This window comes from Spinacia oleracea, chromosome 4 (genome assembly GCF_020520425.1).
Source record: "Spinacia oleracea cultivar Varoflay chromosome 4, BTI_SOV_V1, whole genome shotgun sequence".
In the NCBI taxonomy this organism is placed as follows: domain Eukaryota; kingdom Viridiplantae; phylum Streptophyta; class Magnoliopsida; order Caryophyllales; family Amaranthaceae; genus Spinacia; species Spinacia oleracea.
This window is the reverse complement of record NC_079490.1, coordinates 36,859,605-36,882,538: the sequence shown is the minus strand read 5'-3', so window position 1 is coordinate 36,882,538 and position 22,934 is coordinate 36,859,605. Positions and strand designations below refer to the sequence as shown.

Here is a 22,934-nt window from a genome sequence, read left to right as displayed (position 1 = left end):
CTAAAGTTAAGATTTTTAGAGAATTGAATCCGTGTCGGGTACACTTATTATTAAGAAGTTGCTTGGCGTTTGGATTTCAAATACAATAGTGTTATTTCAATATTGCAATTTCAATAACGCACCTTTATCCGCTTAATTTGCTTAAGTGATGATTGCTATTATTATTGCTCTTATTATTACTATGATTGCAATTTCAATACCGCACCCTTATTCGCCGTTTTCAAGGCGATATGGTTTTGTACCTAAACAGTGTTGAACGCGTTTCAATCATTCCTTTTCTACTTGTGATGATGCTTTACTTGTTTATTGTATTCATCACCCAAGATGATAAATACAAAAAAATACAAAAATACAAAAGGTTACATCACGCTTAACGAAGATAATTTTTGGACAGACCATCCTTAGGTTCCTTAAATTAACTTTAAATCAAAGTAACCACGTACAAGTAGAAATTTCAATGATTCTAAAATGAATGATTCAACCAAACTAGTGCCATGATTAGGATTTCTCAAATCAATCCTTGTCTTATATTCGAATGTATTTCTAAACCCTACCAAAATAAGCTGTTCGTTCCCCTACTCGAATCTCACACATTCGGTTTCAAGATTCAATGCCTTGTCCAAAAGAGAATCAACTTTGGTCCTTCCAAACGGGACCATTAATATGTTTGGTGTTGACTCCGTCAAAGTTCAATATTTGAAAGTCGTAGGGGTCTTTACGTAGACTTTTATATATTGGGTTTTGGTATTTCAAATGTTCAAAATCGGTTAACGTCACTAGGACAACTCTAGATTTTGGCTCCCTTTGATCGGGTTGGGTTGTGAAAAACCAAGTCAAAACTACAAATTTTCCTCTTCGATAAACCGGGAAAAGTTTAGGTCTTTTATGAGTGCTAATCGGGTTTCATCAAATTCCACTAAATTTCACTTCGAGATTCAAAAATACAACATATACAATTGTACGAAAAAAAACCCTACAATGGCATACTTCTAAGAAGGAGTATCAGTTTTTGGTGGACAAGATTAATGGAAAAATTAGAGGGATGGAAATTTAAAATGATCTCAATGGCAGGAAGGGCTACCTTAGTCCAACCTTACCTCAGTTCAATGCCTTATTATGCTATGTAAACAACAAAGTTTCTGAGGACGATTGCAATGAAATTGACCGTATTTCTCGTTGTTTTCTATGGGGTGGGTCGGCAGAGCAACAAAGGGTGCACCTTGTGTCTTGTAAGACTACTTCTAAACCAAAAAATTTTGGAGGTTTAGGATTGAGGTCTATGAGACAAGCAAATGCAACCTTTCTCACCAAACTTGGGTGGAGATTACTAGCAGAAGCAAATGCTCTTTGGTTAAGGGTTTTGCGTAGTAAATATTGTGACAAATGTTGTGATGTTAATATGTTTAAAGCCAAGAGTGATTCTTCCAATGCCTGGAGAGGAATCACAGACAATCCAAACATTCTAAAGCAAGGACTTGGCATGGCAGTAGGAAATGGAGCTGGAATTTTGTTTTGGAACAGCTTTGGGCCAAGACCAAGACACTTCTCTCACTTGTGACCGCCCCTCCACATTTAGAAGTACATGATATTTTAGTTAGTGATGCTTGGGATATCAATGCAGGTTGGAAATTGGAGTTCTTTGCTGAGTACCTTCCTCCCAATATTTTACAACTCATTGCTTCATTCGAGTTACAAGATGACCCGCGGTTGATTGTATTTTCTGGAATGGAGAACCCTCTGGTGGATTCTCGATAAAATTAACTCTTTAATTGATTAAAGGTTAAACCTCAGATAGTAGACACCCATGTTGGAATAAAATATTGAAACTTCCTATCTCTCAAAGGATTAGATTCTTTATTTGGTTGGTGTTTCGGGATAGACTAATGACCAATTAAAATCGTTTTTTGAGAACGATTACTGATGATCTTAGATGTCGTACTTGTGGAGCTGTGGAAGAAAATATTGAGCATGTGCTTAGAGATTGTCTTGTTGCAGTCATGGTATGGAGGAATTTCCCATGGAACAATGAAAAATAATTACTTGATACTCCTTTTTTTTTTACAATGGATGGAAATTAATTTGAGGGAGGATAATCATACGTGAACCGAGGATTGGGTTATTGTCTTTTCTATTACTCTATGGTGCATTTGGAAATGGCGTAATACTCGTTGTTTTGGTCGCGATATTGACATTTTGGTTCATCAACTCATTTTCCTTATGGCTTGGGTGGGATCAATCAAGAAAGCAATTATGAAATATGACTTATTGATGGGTAAGGTACAGAAGAAATTTTCATCAGATGGATGTGTCCAAGAGAAGGTTGGGTGAAACTTAATACTGATGGTGCCTCTAAGGGAAACCTGGGGAAGGCAGGCTGTGGAGGCTTGATAAGAGGACATAGAGGCGAGTTGTTTGAGGTATTTTCTACTACGTACGGTTCTTGTTCTAGCACGAAGGCTGAACTATTAGGAGTTCTTCATGTTCTAGTATTGGCTTGAAATGGAGGCCATAAACAAGTGCAACTTATGGTGGATTCATAAATATTAGTACAACTCCTCACTAATACTATTGTTCCTACTTTATTGGCTTTTCATATTATCCGAAAGTGTAAGTCTTTGATTAACAGGCAAGGTTGGTTAGTTATAGTTCATCATAATTATTGTGAAGTGAATCATGCGGTGAACTGGCTTGCTAATCACGGGGTGGACTTGGAGCAGAAGATGGTCATCTTTGAGGCGATCGCGGAGGGTCTTCAGACCGTTTTATTGGAGGACCTGGGTGGTTTAGCTATTGCTCGAAAAGTGTCTGCACTTGTGTAGGATTTTGTTTTGAGTGGTATTTTTCGTATTTCGTATAACGTGTAATTTGGATTTTGTATATAAGTTATGAGTGCTTGATGAATCTTGTTTAAGACTCACCAAAGGCTCTAACTTGTTCAATTTGTCAAGAGTGTGATCAACTAGATTTGACTTGATCTTCTTAATCCTACCCCTAAAAGGGGAGCCAAATTCTAGGTTTACAAGTGATGTAATTGAATTTGGACATAGAAAATAAAAGTTTAAAATATAGGAAAATGCTTAAAATACCCCAACGTCTTTCGGAATTTTGAACATTGATGGAGTCGTCACCAAACACGTTTTCGGGTCCGGTTTAGAAAGACCAAATATGACTCGGGATAAGGTATTGGAATTGAAACCGATTGAAACTCCGGTAAGGGAACGGAGTACTTATTTGAGTAAATTTTGCAATTGGTTCATACAATACAAGCATCGTTTTCGGAGTAAAATCCTAGCATGACACTACTTTTGGGTGGGTGAGCATGCATAATTATAATATTGAAATTGCTAAGTTTGTTTGGTGATCACTTTGCTTTAAGTCAAATTTAGGGAGCCTAAACCGAGTGCCCAAAAATTATCTTTGTTAAGCGTGATTAGAATTTGTATTTTGTTGATTTAGCAAGTTGGGTGATGAAAGCAATAAACAAGTAAAACAACATCAAAATAGAAAAAAAAGTGCGGAATTAGTAAAGGTTATACATCACCACCTAGAAAAGGACTAGGTATTAACCATTGCCTAGAAGGACTATGCAAGTAAGGTTGCATAAATAGTAAGTGCGGAATTGAAAGGTGTTATATCGAAAGGTGCATAATTGAAATAAGAAATAAATAAACAATAAAGCATTGAACTTGTGTGATAGAAATTGAATAACTTGGATATTGAAAATCCGATTGAGGAACACTTACTCAAAAGTGATTTGGCTCTCCTACGAATCCAACTATGTAAAACAATCTCACTTTAAATGAGTTGTTCATTTTAAAGTATCATTGATTTTGAATATTGAAATAGAACTTAATTATTGAACTTTGAATCATTAAATATAGAACTTGAACTTGAAATTAGGAGATTTCATTCTTAAAAATCAAGACTTTTATGCAAAGCCTTCACCTTTAATAAACTCCATGTTTGTATTTGATTATAGTTTTAGGGGAATGGTTCCCAATAAAACATCACTGAATATTTGAACTTGAAACTTGAATTCGTACATAAAATTAGATGATTAATGTGTTCTAACTTAAAGAATGGGTTGCACTTCTTCAAGTATTGTAGAACTTTGTATAAAGATTAAAGATTTTTGAAAACTTGCACCATGATTGTTAGAAGGGATGTTTTCGAGAGTGAAAACTTCACTTTCTTAATCAAGTTTTATAGAAACAAATGCATAAATATTGAATCTTTGAACTAGAAATAGGAGTATGGAAGATCATTTTAGGAGGTTTTCAAGTGTGAAAACCCCCTCAAAGATTACTCCTTTAAAGCATTACCTTGTTCAAGTGAGTATGAACATCACATGAACATCATTGGTTTATTTAGAACTTGAAGTTAATTAGCAAATAGGATTAGCAAATAATAAGTTTGTAGGGACTCGGATTACCTAAGTAGGCTAGATTGATTTCTCCAAGGTGACTTCCCAATTGCAAGAATAGTAGAAACGTGTGTGTTTTTAGAGATTTTGAAGATTTGAGAGGATTTATTTATTGTAGATTGATTTTAGCATTACGATGTTGTATTATGATCTACTTTTCCTCCCCTATTCTGTTCAGAAAATGGGGGGGGGGGGGGATTATATAGAAAAATTATTGGAAAACGGATAAAAGTCCGACGCCTGATGTAGGGCCAACATTTGGCACTGATGCCTTGCTGGCGCCTAACGCTGCCAAAAAAGGACGATGACGTCATCCTTTTGAGGCGCGTCCCCATTTTACTACTGTAATTCTTGATTGTAGTGGAATATGCTTTTATTGGGGAGGTGATTTTCTTGTTTTTAGACGCAAGACGCAACGCTTTGCGCATTTTGTACAGTTTGAGTCTAGTTTTAAGTGTCGAAGCCCGGGATGCTCGATTTTGTGGGTCGGCGCCCAAATTTGGATTTCTTAATGTCATTTTGACTAGAAATTTGGCTCGGAGACCAATGGAGAGGTCCATTTAAAGAATTTGTGTTTGGATTTTGGGCTTGTGTTTAGAAATGACAATTTGTACGAAATTCTGGAATGAGAACGGGGTTGGGGATTGGATTTTGGACTTGTAATAATTTCATTGTATTCTAGCAATTGGACTTTTATTCGGAGTTGTACCAATCTTGGCACTAGGCTAATGGTTTTGTCATCGACCCTAAGGGGAGACACAAATTAGGTGTCTACAACTTGTAGCCTGATTAGTTTCTTACTGCTTGTTTACTTTTCTTTGTTTTTATGCTTTCTGTTCTTTCGTTTCTTTGTAGTGTTTTTCTACTTTTTAGTTTGACTAACTTTGTAATCCTTTAGGGGTTCTTTGGCCCTCTTTATCACCAAAAAAGAAAAATAAACGGAAAGTTAATGTCATAGAAAAATCAAAGTCATAAATAAACGGAAAAATCAATGTCAAACATAACCGACAAAGTCAATGTAATAAGCACTACTTAAATACTTTAAACAATCCCATTATAACTACTTTTTTAATTGATATTTGACGAACATGAATTTAAATCCATCAGGCATGCTAAAGAAAAGTTTCACCTTCTTATCATCCAAACCAATTGTCATTGTAGCTAGCTTCCACAATGTCAGCAGGAGACAAATCTTAAAGTTTACATAATGAGTAAAAAATTTGGGTTCTCATTTCACCAATCTCAGCGTCACGCAAAAAATACTTCTTCAAATAATTCATGACCAAGGTGGACTCTTTCTCAACATCAATTAGAGAGACAAGGCCTTTAGACAATCCCCGAGCTCCTCTTTCTTTGTCCCCCTTTTCATTTTACTACCTCTACTACTTGCAGAACCAGAAGCTTGAGTTGAGCTAATCGAGCCATCATCATTCTTTTCACCCCCACATCATCTCCGGGATCCTTGTCCGTAGATCCACTAGAACCATCCTTAACATAAATCTCACATAGCTTATCAAACAATGGGAAAGGCTTCATATATAAAGAGCAAAATCTCCATCACGAACATTCAAAAATAATAGATACAATATGTAGACGCCTACATTTTACCCTCGTTTCATTTCGAAAAGTTCAATGATGAAATTATGATCCACTTGTCAACAATGCACTCTGATTAGTTGAAGAACGACCCTCGACTGACTGAAAAAATCATCTGGAGCAGAAACTGTCATATATACTCCCTCCGTCCCAAATTAGTCGTTACACTTACCTTTACATAAAGTTTTACGTGATAAGTGGTTGTTTGGTTTTCAATTGTTATTTTATTGAAAAAGTAGTTGTAATAGGAGTTAGTGGGGTATTTTTTTGAGTTGAATGAGTGAGGGTGTGGGGACAAAAAAATATAGTGGGAAGAGAGAGACAATATAATAATAGTGGGGTCATTCCTAATTTAGAAGTGTAACAACTAATCTGGGACGGACGAAAAAGGAAAGTGTAACAACTAATATGGGACAGAGGGAGTAGTAATTACTAAAAATTAAAAAAACCTGCCAAAATAGACTGGACACGTATACAGTCGCATTCGAATCCGATACATTTTTAATACGTAGTTGAATATTATTAGAAAAATTGATTTTGATTGTCCGTGTGCAGCAAACCTGCATGCACCACCATATTCTAGTGCTTACCTTCAATCGTTGGTAGGGGTGTTCATTAGCGGGTACCTGGCTTTTCGAGTACCCAGTAAGACCGGGTACCCACTTTGTCGGGTAATGAAATTGTGATTAAACCTTAGTCTAATTTAGAATTTTATTTTCTACTTTGGAGAATTTAGTTTTTAACACTTACAAAATTTTAGAACATGTACACATCGAAAATTTTAAGCACAAATACGAAAATAACAATAGAAGATAAAATTACACTAATAAATGGAATGGAACTTGTGAGAGACGAACAATATACATTTGAAAACGAGTACATAGCAGCAAAAATCGTAGGAAAAGGAGAGGAATTATGCGGGTTGTGTTGTAGGAGGAAATAAATTGAAATAGTTACCCCCAGGTTTGTAACAAAGTGAGGAATATATTATCGTATGGATTGGTAACTGTTACTTCACAACTCTAACCAGACATGTAGTAACTAAAATGTTTACTTAATTTGCTGAACGAAGAGACCGGAGAAGATGAAGAAGAATGTGTTCTATGAAGATAGTTGGAAATGCATTGTTTCTAAAGAGGACAAACAATCTTCTTCTTCTTCTTCTAAATCTTACAATGTAATACTTCCTCCGTCTTTTAATACTCGCAAAGTTTGGACTTTTGCCACTATTCATATAATCCACTTTGACTATTCGTAGTGTTTTTTATATAAGATAAAACATAGTCATGTGGGATCTTGTTAGATTCGTCTCAATGTGTATTTTCAAAATATCAACTTTTTATAATTTTTGCATAAAGAGAATTTAAGATATAAATGATCAAAGTTGTGCATCGGCATGCGTGAAACTAACGAACGTTGCGAGTATTAAAAGACGGAGGAAGTATGTTTTTTTTTTCTGGCGGCGAATCTTTAGGATAGTAATATGGGGGATTCACCACATTTTCATTTTAAATCATACGAAATACTCCACGGTACCTTTGAACCACCCTAAAAAAACGAGCGTACATTTTGAAATATATAATGCTAAGTTTTTCACTCAGGCTCCGTTTGGTAGGGCGTAAAACGTTTTCATTGTAAAATGATTTTCCATGGAAAACATTTTTCAAGGGAAAACACAATTGCAAACTAGTTTTCTTTTGTTTGGTAACTTAAAGAAAAATGGGAGAAGTTGGTGAAGAATAAGGGGAAGAAAGGAGAGGGAGGTAAGGAGGAAATAAGGAAAAGTGGTTTCCCTCCCTTTCAAATGGAAAAGGGTTTTTCACCTTGGAGGGAGTCATGAAAAATTGTTTTACATCCCTTACCCAACCAAACAACGTAAAATGATTGAAAATGGGAAAATTGTTTTACATGAAAACGTTTTACGGCTTACCAAACAGAGCCTCAATCATACTACAACTCAAAATCTACTAAATTTTACGTATGACATATTTTTGTTATACCTGAATACTACGTATGCCATATTTTTGTCATACCTGAATACTACGTATGACATATTCTTGTCATACCAGAATACTAATACTACTAATATACTACTAATATTAGGATACTAAAATCCTAATTATCTTAACACTACATAAACTATTATTATCATTTGAGAAAACGACTTAGCCTTTTGTACGTTATTATTGACGTATATATAATACACGGTTACACAACCCTAACACCACACAACATTAACAATAGGAAACTTTACATAAAATAGGAATTTTATATACGTTATAACTCTTAATTGATTTTTTGGCAAGTTAGGGTGACAATACCACGTAATATAAGCACTCATGAATAATTCATTTTCTCCTAATCTATGTGACTATAACATATATGAGCTTTGCTAAACTATATATATACACCTAAGTACGTAATATTTAGGAAAGAGTTAGTTTCCTAATTATTTTCGTCATGTTTTCATAGTTCTAGTAGTCATAGATACGTTCACTTTGTACTTAAATATTCATCAGTTATCAATAATGAATACACAAGATTTTTCCTTTCATAATATATTACACTCTTAGGAATGAAAATGCCCTCATCATCTGTTTCACAATCATGAAATTGTAGTAAATAAATGGTTTTTGTGTGATGAATCATGATATTTGGTTAACAAGACAAGGTGGTTGTTGTTGCAAATCAAAGTGCTCGTTTTCTTCATCAGATGAAGTTTCCAATACACAGGGGGTTTCCTAAAAGTTACAAATAAATAGGAAAAAGTAAGTATTAGAAAAACCACATATATTAAAACAATTGGGTACTAGAAAAACCACCTATATTAAAACGTCAAAGTAGTTTGAGTTAATGTGAATGAGTGATACATGCATCATGGTTCCTTCGTCGTCTTCTAGTAATTGACATTGTGTTGGCATACACACCGATTAAAAGAGTGTTCACAAATATTAAAATTACTGCATTTTGCATCACCTAAGATGCAAACAACATCAAAACTACAAAACCATATTCATATATTTCGCATGCTCTTGTGGTATTAACTATTTACTTTCATGGAATTGGGGTAGAACTAACTCATCAGTACCACCAACCATGATTGGCAGAAGCAGTCGTATAACCATGAAATTTATGAATTGTTCTTATAAAATAACAAAGAGGTTTATGTCAGGAAAAAAAATTCTCCGTATAAAATATACCAATAAAGTAGTAAGAGGGAAAGAGTTCTTACAATCAGTGCAATCGTAGGATGGGGTATGCTTCTTGAAGAAGGTTCTTCAAAGTTAAAGTCTAAAATAGGTTATGATCACTTGAAACTGCTTCCATCCAAAGTGACTGAGCCAACCGTCTTCTCCATATTCCTCTTCATTTACGCAGCAAATTAACATGGATAAGTCATTATTGGTATGTCATTGCTCTAGCCACAGGCCCAACCCTGTTTTGGTCCAAAGTAGGACACGGAACAGGGTCTCATGAAGAGGCCCAAAATTGATGAAAACTGACTGGAAGCCAAACTAAATAATAATAATAATAATAATAATAATAATAATAATAAAAAAAAAAAAAAAAATAATTAAAAAATTGTAATACGTGTATACTTATGTGCCCCTTACACAACTTCTCTCCCTTACTTTTTCTTTCCCAACTTACCTTGCACTTACCTTGCACTAGTGACTTCCATTTTATCGGTTAGCACCATTGGCAAAGATAAGTACTTCTTTTTCTTTTTTCCCTATTTCCTATTTCCGTTTTTTTATTTGCAAATTTCAAGAAGCAAGTGTGCATTTAAAATTAAATAGTAGTTGAAAGAATTAAAAAAATAAAATTTAAAAATTAGGGGCATATTTTTGTAGCATAGCACAGGGCGGTAGCCATAGGATCTAAACATGAGTCAGTTATAAGCAAGATATATATATATATATATATATATATATATATATATATATATATATATATATATATATATAAGGATTTAATCCATATTCTACTATTAATCATACTTGTTGTAAGTAGGAAGGGATAATGCAAATTAACATAACAAAAAATCATTAAATTATACAGAGCAATAATTTTTATTTTTTTAGTAAACAACGTTGGTGTAAAGTTATAAATAGAAAATTGTGGGGAACTAACTAATATGGCCAATTATTTGGAAAAAAAACTACCTTATACATTGTACTTTGTATCTTATACTCCGTATCAACTTTTAATTTTATAACAATACCTTATGACAAATTCCGTCAACTTTTCCGTCCGCGGGTATCATAAATAATGACTTTCATCCATATTATTGATTGGTAGGGTGTGTTCTATTTAACTGATTTTCATTTATTTTTTCTGCACTTATATATCTTATCTAAACTTAACTTAAGGTTATGATTAACTTACCTAAAAAGTGGTGTGACAATCTTAAGGGTGAAAAATCACATATCAGATCCTTAAAAGGTAAAAATTCACAAATGTTAGTCCCCAAACATATGCTTAACTCCTATAAGTCGAGAAGATTAAAAGGGATAAAGAATGTAGATCCAAAATACAACAAAACTTTAGCAAATCATGTAAGTATTTCAAGAATAAAAATACTGAATTTTCACAATCAGATATGATAATTTGAGCAAAAGTTGCGGACAATGCAACTCTCATAGCGTGTTTTAGCCAATACATAATCGATTAATCTATAATGTAGTGCAAATGCAAAGAAATACATCACTCAAACATGATCCCACACACATAGGTAAATAGATTTTCTAAATTAATTGAGCATAAAATCTACGTAAACTTAATCAAATTCAATTATTTTTTTTCATACAAATTTAATAACTAAAAAGTGCAAAAAACGATTGTAGGAAATTTGAGTTATATCCTTCCCTTGTTCTACAAAAACAAAAACCAACTTATGACCGAACCTTAGTCTAATTGGACTTTTATTTTCTTAATGCATCATACAAATTTGAAAAAAGTACTTGATTTAATTGATGCATCATAGACCCAAATTTATGCATAATTGGGTTTTTAAAAAAATACTTTTAATATCATAAAACCAGTTTAAAGATTCTATAGATTTAAGAATCAACTCTACAAACTATAGTTTCAATAAGTATCAATATTAACCATACTTTGGGGATTTTTTTTTTTAACACTTACAAAATTTTAGAACATGTACACATCAATAATTTTAAGCACAAATACAAAAATAACAAACGAAGAGAAAACTTACACTAATAAATGGAATGGAACTTGTGAGGGATGACTAATATAAATTTGAAAATGAGAACAGAGCAACAAACATCGTAGGAAAAGGAGAGGACTTTTGCGGGTTGTATAGGAGGAGGAACGAAAAGGGAATAGTTACCCCTATGTTCGTAACAAAGTGAGGAATATATTATCTTAAGGATCGGTAATTGTTACCTCACGACTATAACCAGACATGTAGTAACCGAAATGATTACTTGACTTACTGAACGTATAACTGGTGGAAGATGAAGGAGGGGGTGTTTTGTGAAGATTGTTGGAGAGTTTATTTTTTATTTCTTCTTTATTATTTGCAAGCGTGTTTGAATCCTCTAGAATCCAGACTGAAGAGAGGGAGAAAATGAATAGGGACTAGGGAGTAATGATGATGACAAATATGGAAAAATAAAGAAAATTACATTCACATTTAATGCATTTCTCTAAAAGAGGACAAACAATCTTCTTCTAGATCTTACTCCGCAATATCTTTATTTTCAGACACAGAATATTTATGACAGTGATATGGAGGATTCACCACACTTGCATTTCAAATCATATGGAATACTCCACGGTACCTTTGAACCATCCGTAAAAAATAAGTGTACATTTTGAAATATATAATACAAAGTGTTTCACTCGATCGTACTACAATTCAAAAGAAACTTATTATGACGTATGAAATATCCTTTTCATACGCGAATACTACATATGACATATTCGTGTCGTACCTGAATTCTAGTACTACTAACATACTACTAATATTAGGGTATTAAAATCCTAATTATATTATTACCACATAAATTATCATTATTATTTGAGAAAACGACTTAGCCTTTTGTATATTATTATTAACGTATATATAGTACACTGTTGCACAACCCTAATGCCATACCAATCCTTAAAACATAAACCTATTAACAATAGAAAAATTTACATAAACTAGGAATATAATTCTATATACATTGTAATTCCTAATAGAGGTTTTGGCAAGTTATTGTGACAATACCTAAGCACTTGAGATTAAGCCGTTTTCTCCTATTCTATGTGACTATAACATGCATGAGATCGTATATTTTCTGACTTAGAGAATTTTTATATATATTCAAAATATATAAACGCTAAGTACTAAATATTTAAGAAAGAGTTAGTTTTTTAATTGTCTTCGTTATAGTTTCATAGTACTAGTAGCCATAGACACGATTACTTTGTACTTAAATATTCATCGATAATCAATAAAAAAATACACAAGCCTTTTCCTTCAATGCCCATAGGGTGTTTCCTTTTAGTTAGAAAGAAATGAGAAAAAGTAAGTATTAGAGAAACTATATATATATATATATATTAAAACATATGCGTACAAGAAAACCCACTTATATTAAAATGTCAAAGTAGTATGATTTAATGCGAATGAGTGATACATACATCATGGTTCCTTTGTCAGCATCTAGTAATTGACATTGTGTTGGCATACACATCGATTACAAGAGTGTTCACAAATATAAAAATTACTGCAATTTGCATCACAACAAGCTGAAATCAAACAACATCAAAACTAAAGAACAATGTTCAATATTTCACAGGCTCTTGCTGTATTGGATATTTACATACCCGGAATTGGGGTAGATCAAACTTATCAATACTACCAGCTATGATTGCCAGAATAAGTCGTGCAACCAAAATATGGTAAATTATTTGGAAAAGAACTACCTTATATGTTGTACTTTAAATCTTATATATTTCTTATCAACTTTTAATTTTTATATTACCTTATGGCAAATTCCATTAACTTTTTCGTTTGCTGGTGTCATAAATAATGAAATTTTTCCATATTACTGATTGGTAGAGTGTGTTCAATTTAACAGATTTTCACTTATTTTTCTTTCACTTATCTTATCTGAACTTAACTTAAGTTATGATTAAGTTATATAAAAAGTGGTGTGAGGTCCTTAAGGGTGAAAAAAATATATGAGATCCTTAAAGGGTGAAATTTCTCAAATATTAGTCCCCAAACATATGTTTAACTCCTACAAGTCCAACAACGTAAAAGGGATAAAGACCGTATACCAAAAATACAACAACAACCTCCAATCATGTAAGTATGTCAAGAACACAAATATTGAATTTCCACCATCACGTATGATAATTTGAGCAAAAGTTGCGGAAATTCTCATAGCATGTTTTAGCCAATACATAATTGATTAAGCTATAATGTAGTGCAAACTTAAAGAAATACATCATTCACACATGATCTCATACACATAGGTAAAGAGATTTTCTTAATTATTTGAGCATAAAATCTAGATATACTTATTCAAGCTTTTTCACACATATTCTAATACCTAAAAAGTAGAAAAAATATTTTAGGGAATTTGAGTTGTATCCTTCCCCCCGTTCTACCAAAAATAAAAACTAAATTATAATCGAACCTTAGTCTAATTTGGATTTTATTTTCTTAGAGTATCACGCAATTTTTGAAAAAAAAAACTTAATGTAATTGATGCATCTTTGATTCTTTGACCTATAATTTTGCATGATTGGATTTTTTAAAAATAATTTTAAAACCATAAACCCGTTTCAAGATTTTATAGATTTATTAATCAACTCTACAAACTATAGTTTCAATAAGTATCAATATTAACCTTACTTTGGGGAATTTATTTTTTAACACTTACAAAATTTTAGAACCTATACGCATCAAAAAATTTAAGCATAAATACAAAAATAACAAAAGAAGAGAAAACTTACACTAATCAATGGAATGGAACTTGTGAGAGACGACCAATATACATTTGAAAACGAGTACAAAGCATCCAAAATCGTAGGAAAAAAAGAGGAGTTATGCGGGCTGCGTTGTAGGAAGAAAGAAATGTGAACGGTTACCCCTAATTCGTAATAAAGTAAGGAAAATATTACCTTAGGAATTGGTAACTGTCACCCCACAACTCTAACCAGACACATAGTAACCCAAATTGTTACTTAGTTTGTTGTACGAAGAATTGGGGGAAGATGAAGGAGAATGTGTATTGGGAAGATTGTTAAGAGTTAATTTTTGGTTTTTCCTTTATTATTTGTAGGCTTGTTTGAATCCTCTAGAATCCAGATTGAAAGAAAAGAGAGGGAGAAAATGAATAGGGACTAGGAAGTAATGATGATGACAAATATGAAAAAATAAAGAAAATTACATTCTCTTTTAATTCATTGCTCCCAAAGAGAACAAACAATATTCTTCTTCTAAATATTACTCTGTAATATCTTTATTTTCAGGCAGAGAATCTCTATGAGAATGATATGGGGATTCACCACACTTTCATTTTATATCAAACAGAATACTACACATTATCTTTGAACCATCCGCAAAAAATAAGTATATATTCTGAAATATATAATACAAAGTGTTTCACTTGATCATATTAGAATTCAAAAGAACCTAATTTTTTCATATAACATATTCTTGTCATACCTGAGTAATACGTATGACATATTCTTGCCGTACCAGAATACTAATACTACTAATATACTAATAAATTAGGATACTAAAATCCTAATAATCTGAACACCACAAAAACAATTATTATCGTTATACTTAGCCTTTTGTATATTATGATTGACGTTATACTCCCTCTGCCCCTTAATACTCGCCCCGCTTTTATCGGCACAGAGTCTTAGGCAATTTAATTGATTTATTAATTTATTAGGTGGTAGTTGATAATGAATTTTTTTTTAAATATAGCTAGTGAGAACTGTGTCAAATAAAGAGGTGGGTGGGGTGGAGGTTAGAGGTTTAAATTTTTTTTATGTTGTTTTAGGAAGTATGAATACATATGGGTCCACGGTTAAGTGGGAGAAATGATATAATATAAGTAAAAGTATGTCATATAGAGGCGAGACGAGTATTAAGAGACGATTTTGTAAGGAAAGCGGGCGAGTATTAATGGACGGAGGGATACATAATACACGTTACACAATCCTAACACCAAACCAACTCCAAAAACATAAACCTATTAACAATAGAAAAATTTACATAAACTAGGAATTCTATATACGTTATAATTCTTAATAGAGGTATTGACAAAGTAGGGTGAAAATACCTAAGCACTTGTGATTAAGTCGTTTTCTCCTATTCTAAGTGACTGTAACATGCATGATATCATAACTTTTCTAAATTAGAGGTTTTTTTAATGTATTTGTTCTCAATATATAAACACTAAGTACGGAATATTTAGGAAAGAGTTATTTTTCTAATTGTCTTCGTCAAAATTTCATAGTCCTATTAGTCATAGATACGATTACTTTATACTTAAATATTCATCAGTTATCAATAATAAATCCACAAGATTTTTTGTTCCATAATATGCTACATTCTTGCATAAAAACGAGTGAAAATTCCCTCATCACCTGGTTCACAGTCTTAAAATTTTAGTCAATAAATGATTCTTATGTAATGTATCATGATATTTGGATAATATGACAAGGCTGTTGTTGCAAATAAGAGTGTTCCTTTTCTTCATCAGATGAAGTTTTCAATACACCGGGTGTTTCCTATCAGTTATAAAGAAATGGGAGAAGGTACGTATTAGAAAAACCACATATGTTAAAATAGCTGTGTACTAGAAGTACCACTTATATTAAAACATTAAAATAGTACGAGATAATGTGAATGAGTGATACATCATGGTTCCTTCATTGTCTTCTAGTAATTAACATTGTGTTGGCATACAAACTGATTAAAAGAGTGTTCGTAAATATTAAAATTACTTCAATTTGCATCACTGCAAGCTGAAATGAACCAACATCAAAACTAAAGAACAATGTTCATATATTTCACATTCTCTTATGGTATTAAATATGTACTTATCCGGAATTGAGGTAGAACAAACTTATCAACACCACCAACCATGAATGGTGAAAGACGTCGTACAATTAAAATATGGTCAATTATTTGGTAAAAAACTACCTTATATGTTGTACTTCACTACGTTGTATCTTATACTCCTTATCAAATTTTAATTTTTATAATCATATCTTATGACAAATTTCGTCAACTTTTCCGTCCGTGGGTGTCATAAATAACGAATTTTCTCCATATTATTGATTGGTAGGGTGTGTACAATTTAACTGATTCACTTATTTTTTAGAACTTCTCGTATCTAAACTTCACTTAAGGTTATGATTAACTTACCTAAAACGTGGTGTAAGGTCCTTAAGGGTAAAAAAACATATGAGATCTTTAAAGGGTGAAAATTCTAAAATGTTAGTCCCCAAACATATGCGTAACTCCTACAAGTCCAACAACTTAAAAGGGATAAAGACTGTAGCACCGAAAATACTAACTTGACCAAAGTATGTGAGAACGAGTCTTAGAAATATTAAAATAAGTCTAGTAAACATATAAAGGGTTTTAAATAATTAATTATTTAGGTTCATTAGTTGAAACTTGGGACTGAAATAAGTCATTTTAGTCAAAATGTGACATATAATGATCAAACGAGCCTTAAACGTGCATAAATTGACCAAAGTTGGTGAGAATGAGTCTTAGAAACATTTAATTAAGTATAATGAACATGTAAGGGGTTTGAAATACTTATTTAAGTTCATTAGTTGAAAGTTAGGAGTGAAATAAGCCATTTTAGTCAAAATATGAACTATAAGGAACAAACGAGCCTTAAATGTGCCTAACTTTACCAAAGTAGGTGAAAATGAGTTTTTGAAACATAAAATTAAGTGTATTAAACATGTAAATTATTTTAAATACTTATTTAAGTTAATTAGTTTAATGTTGGGACTGAAATAAACCATTTTAGTCAAAATGTGGCGTATAATGATCATACAAGCCTTAAATGTGCATAATTTGACTAAAGTAGGGAAGAATGAGTATTTGAAACTTTAAAATAATTATTGTTCACCTGTAAGAGGTTTAAAATACTTATTTAAGATTATTAGGTTAAAGCTAGGATCGAAATAAATCATTTTAGTTAAAATGTGGCATTTAATGATTGAACGAGTCTTAAATGTGTATAACTTGACCAAAGTAGATGAGAAAAATCATAGAAATATTGAAATAAGTCTAATAAACATGTAAAGGGTTTAAATTACTTATTTAGATTCTTTAGTTGAATATTGGAAGAGAAATAAGACATTTTAGTCAAAATATGACCTATAATAAACACATTCCTCCATATAACTAAGTATAAGAGTTTATGGATGGAAAAGCTCTAAGTAATAATTTGAAATAAGAGACTATGACAACACCAGTAAACGACGGGTTTGGTTCGTCACATTTACTATATATTGTATATATCAATTATTATTATTCTTATTTATTATTAATATATATATATATATATATATATATATATATATATATATATATATATATATATATATATATATATATATATATATATATATATATATATATATATATATATATATATATATTTTGAATTTGGTGCGTTTTGATTGTCAGTTGCGTTTGTTGGCGATAATGGTTGAGTATATGGTGGTGGATCCACCGTATCTATTGTTACTATGTATTTTTATGATGAATGATGAAGTTACGAAACATCGCAGAGCAAAATATGCAACATTAAGTTGTATTTGCGCACACCTACGTTTACTTATCTTTTTTTTTGGCAAGCAAGTAAGGAGATTATATTAATAACCAACAAACAGTATTACAAACTATTCAAGGGGCATCCCTGACTAAAAAACAAAGAGGCTTAACAAACTAAGCCACTACAACCACTACATGGATTACAAAGAGAAAAACCAATCTCTATCATGGTTTGTTGACTTTCCTGCTGATGAGGTTCTGGATTCTATATTTGACTTCAGTCTTGATACTCTGAACCACCTGAGCAATGGTGGGGACACTGTTGTTCCAAACACTAGAGTTCCTAGCTTTCCATATGTGGTAAACCAGACCAACTACCACAGTGTAAGCCACTTTTCTTCCGAAAGCTCCCTTTGAACCTTTGGACCTTCCTTAGGAGAGCTTAGGTCTGCCTGATCTATATTGGATGCCAATCCAATTCAAATCCTCTTTACAACATTCAGAACTGAAATAACAATCATAGAGGAGGTGATCTATGGTTTCAGGAGTAGTGCCACAGATAGCACAGGAACTGTCAATGCCTATGCCAAAGTGAGACAGTCTTGCTCTAGTTTTGAGCTTATCTTGCAAAGCCAACCACAGTTTAAACATGTGTTTTGGAACTGTGAGTCCATTCCAGACATAATTATGCCAATGTACCTTGTCTCATGTCTCACTCAGTTTGGAGTACATATCCTTGATGGAGAACCCTAGAAGAACTAAGCCAGTGGGTTGCAACTTCTTAATACACCAATTTTAGACCTTGCACATGTACTTCACCACCCATCTTGCAGTTCAAGTGGGGGTGAAGCCATCCCACTCTTTCCTTTTCACAAAGACAACATGGACTCATTTAACCCATAAATTGTCTTGTTTTTGGGCAACATCCCATGCTAGTTTCCCCACTGCTGCTTGATTCCAGATTAGCAGTTTCCTAAACCCCAAACCTCCTTGAGATTTAGGCCAGCAAAGCTTGTCCTATGCTACAGCACCAGGTCTGTGATCTTGATAAGTACCATGACATAAGAAAGACCTGCAAATTGAGTTGATTTTCTGTAAAACTGCTTTTGGAAAGATGAATATTTGTGCCTAGTAAACACTAATGCTCATCAGTACCGAGTTTATCAACTGAGCTATCCTTGAAAAAGAGAGGTTCCTAGATCTCCAAATCTTGATCCTAAGAGTCATCTTATCCACCAAGGCTTCACAATCACTGGCCTTAAGCTTACCAGCTCTTATGGGCACACCTAGGTATTTAAAAGGTAGGTTTCGAAACTGAAAACCAGAAATTGTCCCAATAGCTTCCTTAGCTGTTGTCCGGATGCCACAACAGTATACAAAGGATTTGCTGGCATTAACCCACAACCCTGTAGTGTTGGAGAAGAGATTAAAACCTTCAAACATTAGCTGGACTACCTCAGGATCCCTTTTACAAAACATCAATAGGTCATCAGCAAAGCAAAGATAGTTAAGGGACACCAATTTGCATCTGGAGTGGAATTTAAAGAGAGGGTGCTCTCTTATAGTTTTCATATCCCTTGAAAAATACTCCATACATAGAGTAAATAGAAGTGGTGATAGAGGGTCACCCTGCCTTATGCCTCTAGTTGGTTGTATAAGATCAGTAGGGGAACCATTGACCAGGATTGTGTATTATGTTGTTGTAAGGCAAGTCATGACTAACTTTGTGAAGTTGGTAGGGAAACCTAGATCCACTATAATGTCTTCTAGGAACCACCATTCAATATTGTCATACGCTTTCCTTAGACCAAGCTTCATAATGCAGAAGGGGCATGTTGGCTATGTCTATACATCTTCACTATATATTGACAGACTAGGACATTGTGTAGAATATATCTACCAGAGACAAAAGCTCCCTGATTAGGGGATATGATGTCAGGAAGGAATGAATTCAGTCTCTCACACATGAGCTTGGAGATGCATTTATAAATTACAGAGCAGCAAGCTATAGGTTTAAAGTCGCCAACAGAAGAAGAGACACTTACCTTGGGAACAAGAGTAATTGAAGTTATATTAACATCTTTGAGAATCTTTCCAGAGGTGAAATTTTTTTTGAGATGGTTGCATGAACATCAATTTTTATTGTATCCCATGAGGTCTTGAAGAAGCGGCTATTGAAACCAACCATGCCAGGGGCTTTAGAGCTAGGAATAACATCCAGAACCCTTTCGATATCATCCACAGGGAAAGAGCATGTAAGAGCTGACCTGTGAGCTTCAGTCAACCTAGTCCCCCTATCCATTATAGTCTTCGACAATGGAGATCTATTCTCCAAGGTAGTGCAGAATAGAGATTTGTAAAAGTGAACAAAAGCTTTCTCAACCCCATTGTCTATTTGAATCTATTGTCCATTCTCATCATGGATAGAGTAGATCTTGTTTTGCTTCCATCACTATTGTAAACACTGGTGGAAGGTTTTGGTGTTTTCATCTCCTTGTTGCAGCCAGGTAACTTTGGAAGTTTGCTAAAGAAAGGACATATAATTGGCTTTTCCTTCCTTGATAGCCAAGGCATTTGCAATTTCTTCAGTAGCTAATAGACTGGTATCAGGTGTGGAGTGAAGCTTGTTTTGAGCTTCAATATATATGTGCTTGTTGTTTCCTATAGTACTCAGCCTCCACATCACTATATCCCTCCTTGTTTAAGTTTTTTAGGTTAGCCTTTATCCACTTTAATCTCTGCAAGACCTTGTACATAAGACAACCATAAACATATTTCCCCTAGTTACCTTCTACTACGACATCGTAAGTTGGAGCATTAGTCCACATATTGTAGAACCTGAAAGGCTTCATCTGGTTAGGACATTTGTAACAGCTCATGACTATAGGGCTATGATCAAATTCCCCTTCTAGCAGAAAGGCTGCTTCATCAGAATCATACATAGTGTGCCATTTAGGATTAACTAGAACTCTGTCTATTCTAGTAAACACCCTATCACCCCCATCTTGCTTATTATTCCAGGTGAAGACTCCTTACTGTTTTAACCTCTGTGAGGCAATAGTAGCTCATGCAGTTTCTCATAGGTAGTACCTCACTTAGTCCAACCATAGTGCCAATCTTGTCCTGAAAGTCCATTATAGCATTGAAATCACCCATGATGATCCATTCTTCATTACAGACATCGGCCAGGTCCTGTAACTGTTTCCACAAAGGTTCCCTCCCCCTTTTTGTGTTCAAACATAGACAAAAGTACAGAAGAAACTTAACCTAGTGCCTCTTCGAGTAACATGGCAGTGAATCAGTTGAGATGTAATTATCACAATGTCCATCAGAAAAGAACTAGGATCCCCAACAACTATGGTTCTACCATTATTGTGATGGCTATGGTAAAACACCAATTAGGACACACATTAAGGTATAAATCACCCATTCTAGGGGCTTTCACCCTAGTTTCTAGGAGGCCGAAAAGTTTGGGGTGGTGGGAGTTAATCAATCTCCTCACTTTTGTTTGCTTTCTTCTTCTATTCAGCTCCCTAACATTCCAACAAAACACACTATCCATTAGGGGCAAGGGAGCTCACCCCCTGGCCTAATGGAATTCTCTCCTTCTTAATTAAGCTATCACAATGATCATCATCTGGATTCAGCACCTAGAATTTATTCCCAGTGTGCACAGGTTGCAGATGATTGCATTTGTTCTTGCTGAAACTGGTTGCTAATACAAATCCATAAGTGTCCTCCCCCTCTACTGGTGGAAGAGGAGTTCTCACCACTATAGTGGTGGGTATAGTAGTTGGTTGTCCAGTTTGGGGTTGTCTAGCTTTTGGTACCCAAATTCTCTTCCCCTTTGGCAGGTTCTTGTGGCACTGCTCCTTTGTGTGACCAACAATGTGACAAATTATGCAGGTAGTAGGTAACCAGTTATGGGTGACCTTTTGTTCAATTATACACCCCTTTTCATCCAGTTTATGAATCACCTTAGGAAAAGATTGATCCATTCTGACTTCAACTAAGAATTTCGCAAACATTACTTGTCTCTGTGTAAGGTAGCTTGATCCACCTTGATTACATTGCAAATTACACAAGGAATTTTAGCAAGACTCTTCTCCCCCCAAAACTTCACATCTAAACCACGTAGTTTGATCCATAGCGGCAACGACTTAATAGGATCTTTTGTGTAATTGACATCAGGAGTCCAAGGTTTGACAATTACAGGTTTGGAGTCAAACAGATGGGTGTTGCCTGCAAGGACCTTCTGGTCGTTTTCCATGGTGGTGAAAAAAACGAATGAGAAAGATCCCTCTTCCCATCATGGAAACCTTGTCAACACCAAGTTTACCCCAGATTCTATGCACGAATCCATTCATGAAATTTTGAGGTGGGTTTCCCCCCAAAATATAGCACACAACTGACGATTGCCAGTAAGCAATTTCATCCTCAACATCCTCCAATTCAATCTGTACTAAAATGGGGGAAATTATAGGTCTAATCACAGTATTTTTATCATCATTGTCCTATTGTATGGGTGTATTATGTGTATTATTCACATTATTCAGTATTTCAAAATTGCCACCATTCCCGCCAGTTCTAGGTTCTGATTGGAAATGGGTCGAAATACTTATCTTTTAACTGTATAAATTCATCTTCTTTTTATCATCTCACTATTCACATTTTCCTTTCGGAAAATAAATAAATCACAACCTTCAAATTGTATTACGGGTATGATTAAAAATAGAAATTTATCGGATAAGGGTAATGAGTAGTCTGATGACAAGAGAAAATAATGGAGGTCATATCAGATCAATCAAGAGACTGACACGGTATTGGACATATTCGGAGTTAGGTGCGCCCACCATATGTCCCATCTGGGACACAAAATGACAACCACTTTGGTGTTGGATAAGGAACTATATGTCTTGGACACGATGACCAAATTTATTTAATTATTTATTAAATAAATAAAAACGGACCACAAAGTCATTAGTGGGACTATTCCTCAAAAACCAGAATAAGTATATACTAACTATTTTCTTTCCTTTAACTCAATGATGTTATCCCTCTTATAACTACACGTAAGAGAAAAAGGTTAATAGAACAATGACGAGTAAAGATCACTTTGGCTTCTGGCTA

General features: G+C 33.8%; 1 long non-coding RNA gene across 2 annotated transcripts; it reads right to left on the bottom strand.

Moving 5' to 3' along the window:
• Positions 1-5,421: 5,421 nt before the first annotated feature.
• On the bottom strand, positions 5,422-13,984 carry LOC110788534 (uncharacterized). Of its 2 annotated transcripts, none has more exons than XR_008919232.1 (3): positions 11,238-13,984; positions 9,252-9,455; positions 5,422-8,760 (listed from the first exon to the last, which is right to left on the bottom strand). It is a non-coding gene; the product is annotated as an uncharacterized lncRNA (long non-coding RNA). The 2 variants fall into 2 exon arrangements; XR_002533378.2 differs by having other exon boundaries at positions 5,423-8,760; positions 9,252-9,383; positions 11,238-13,974.
• Between the last annotated feature and the right edge of the window lie 8,950 nt (positions 13,985-22,934).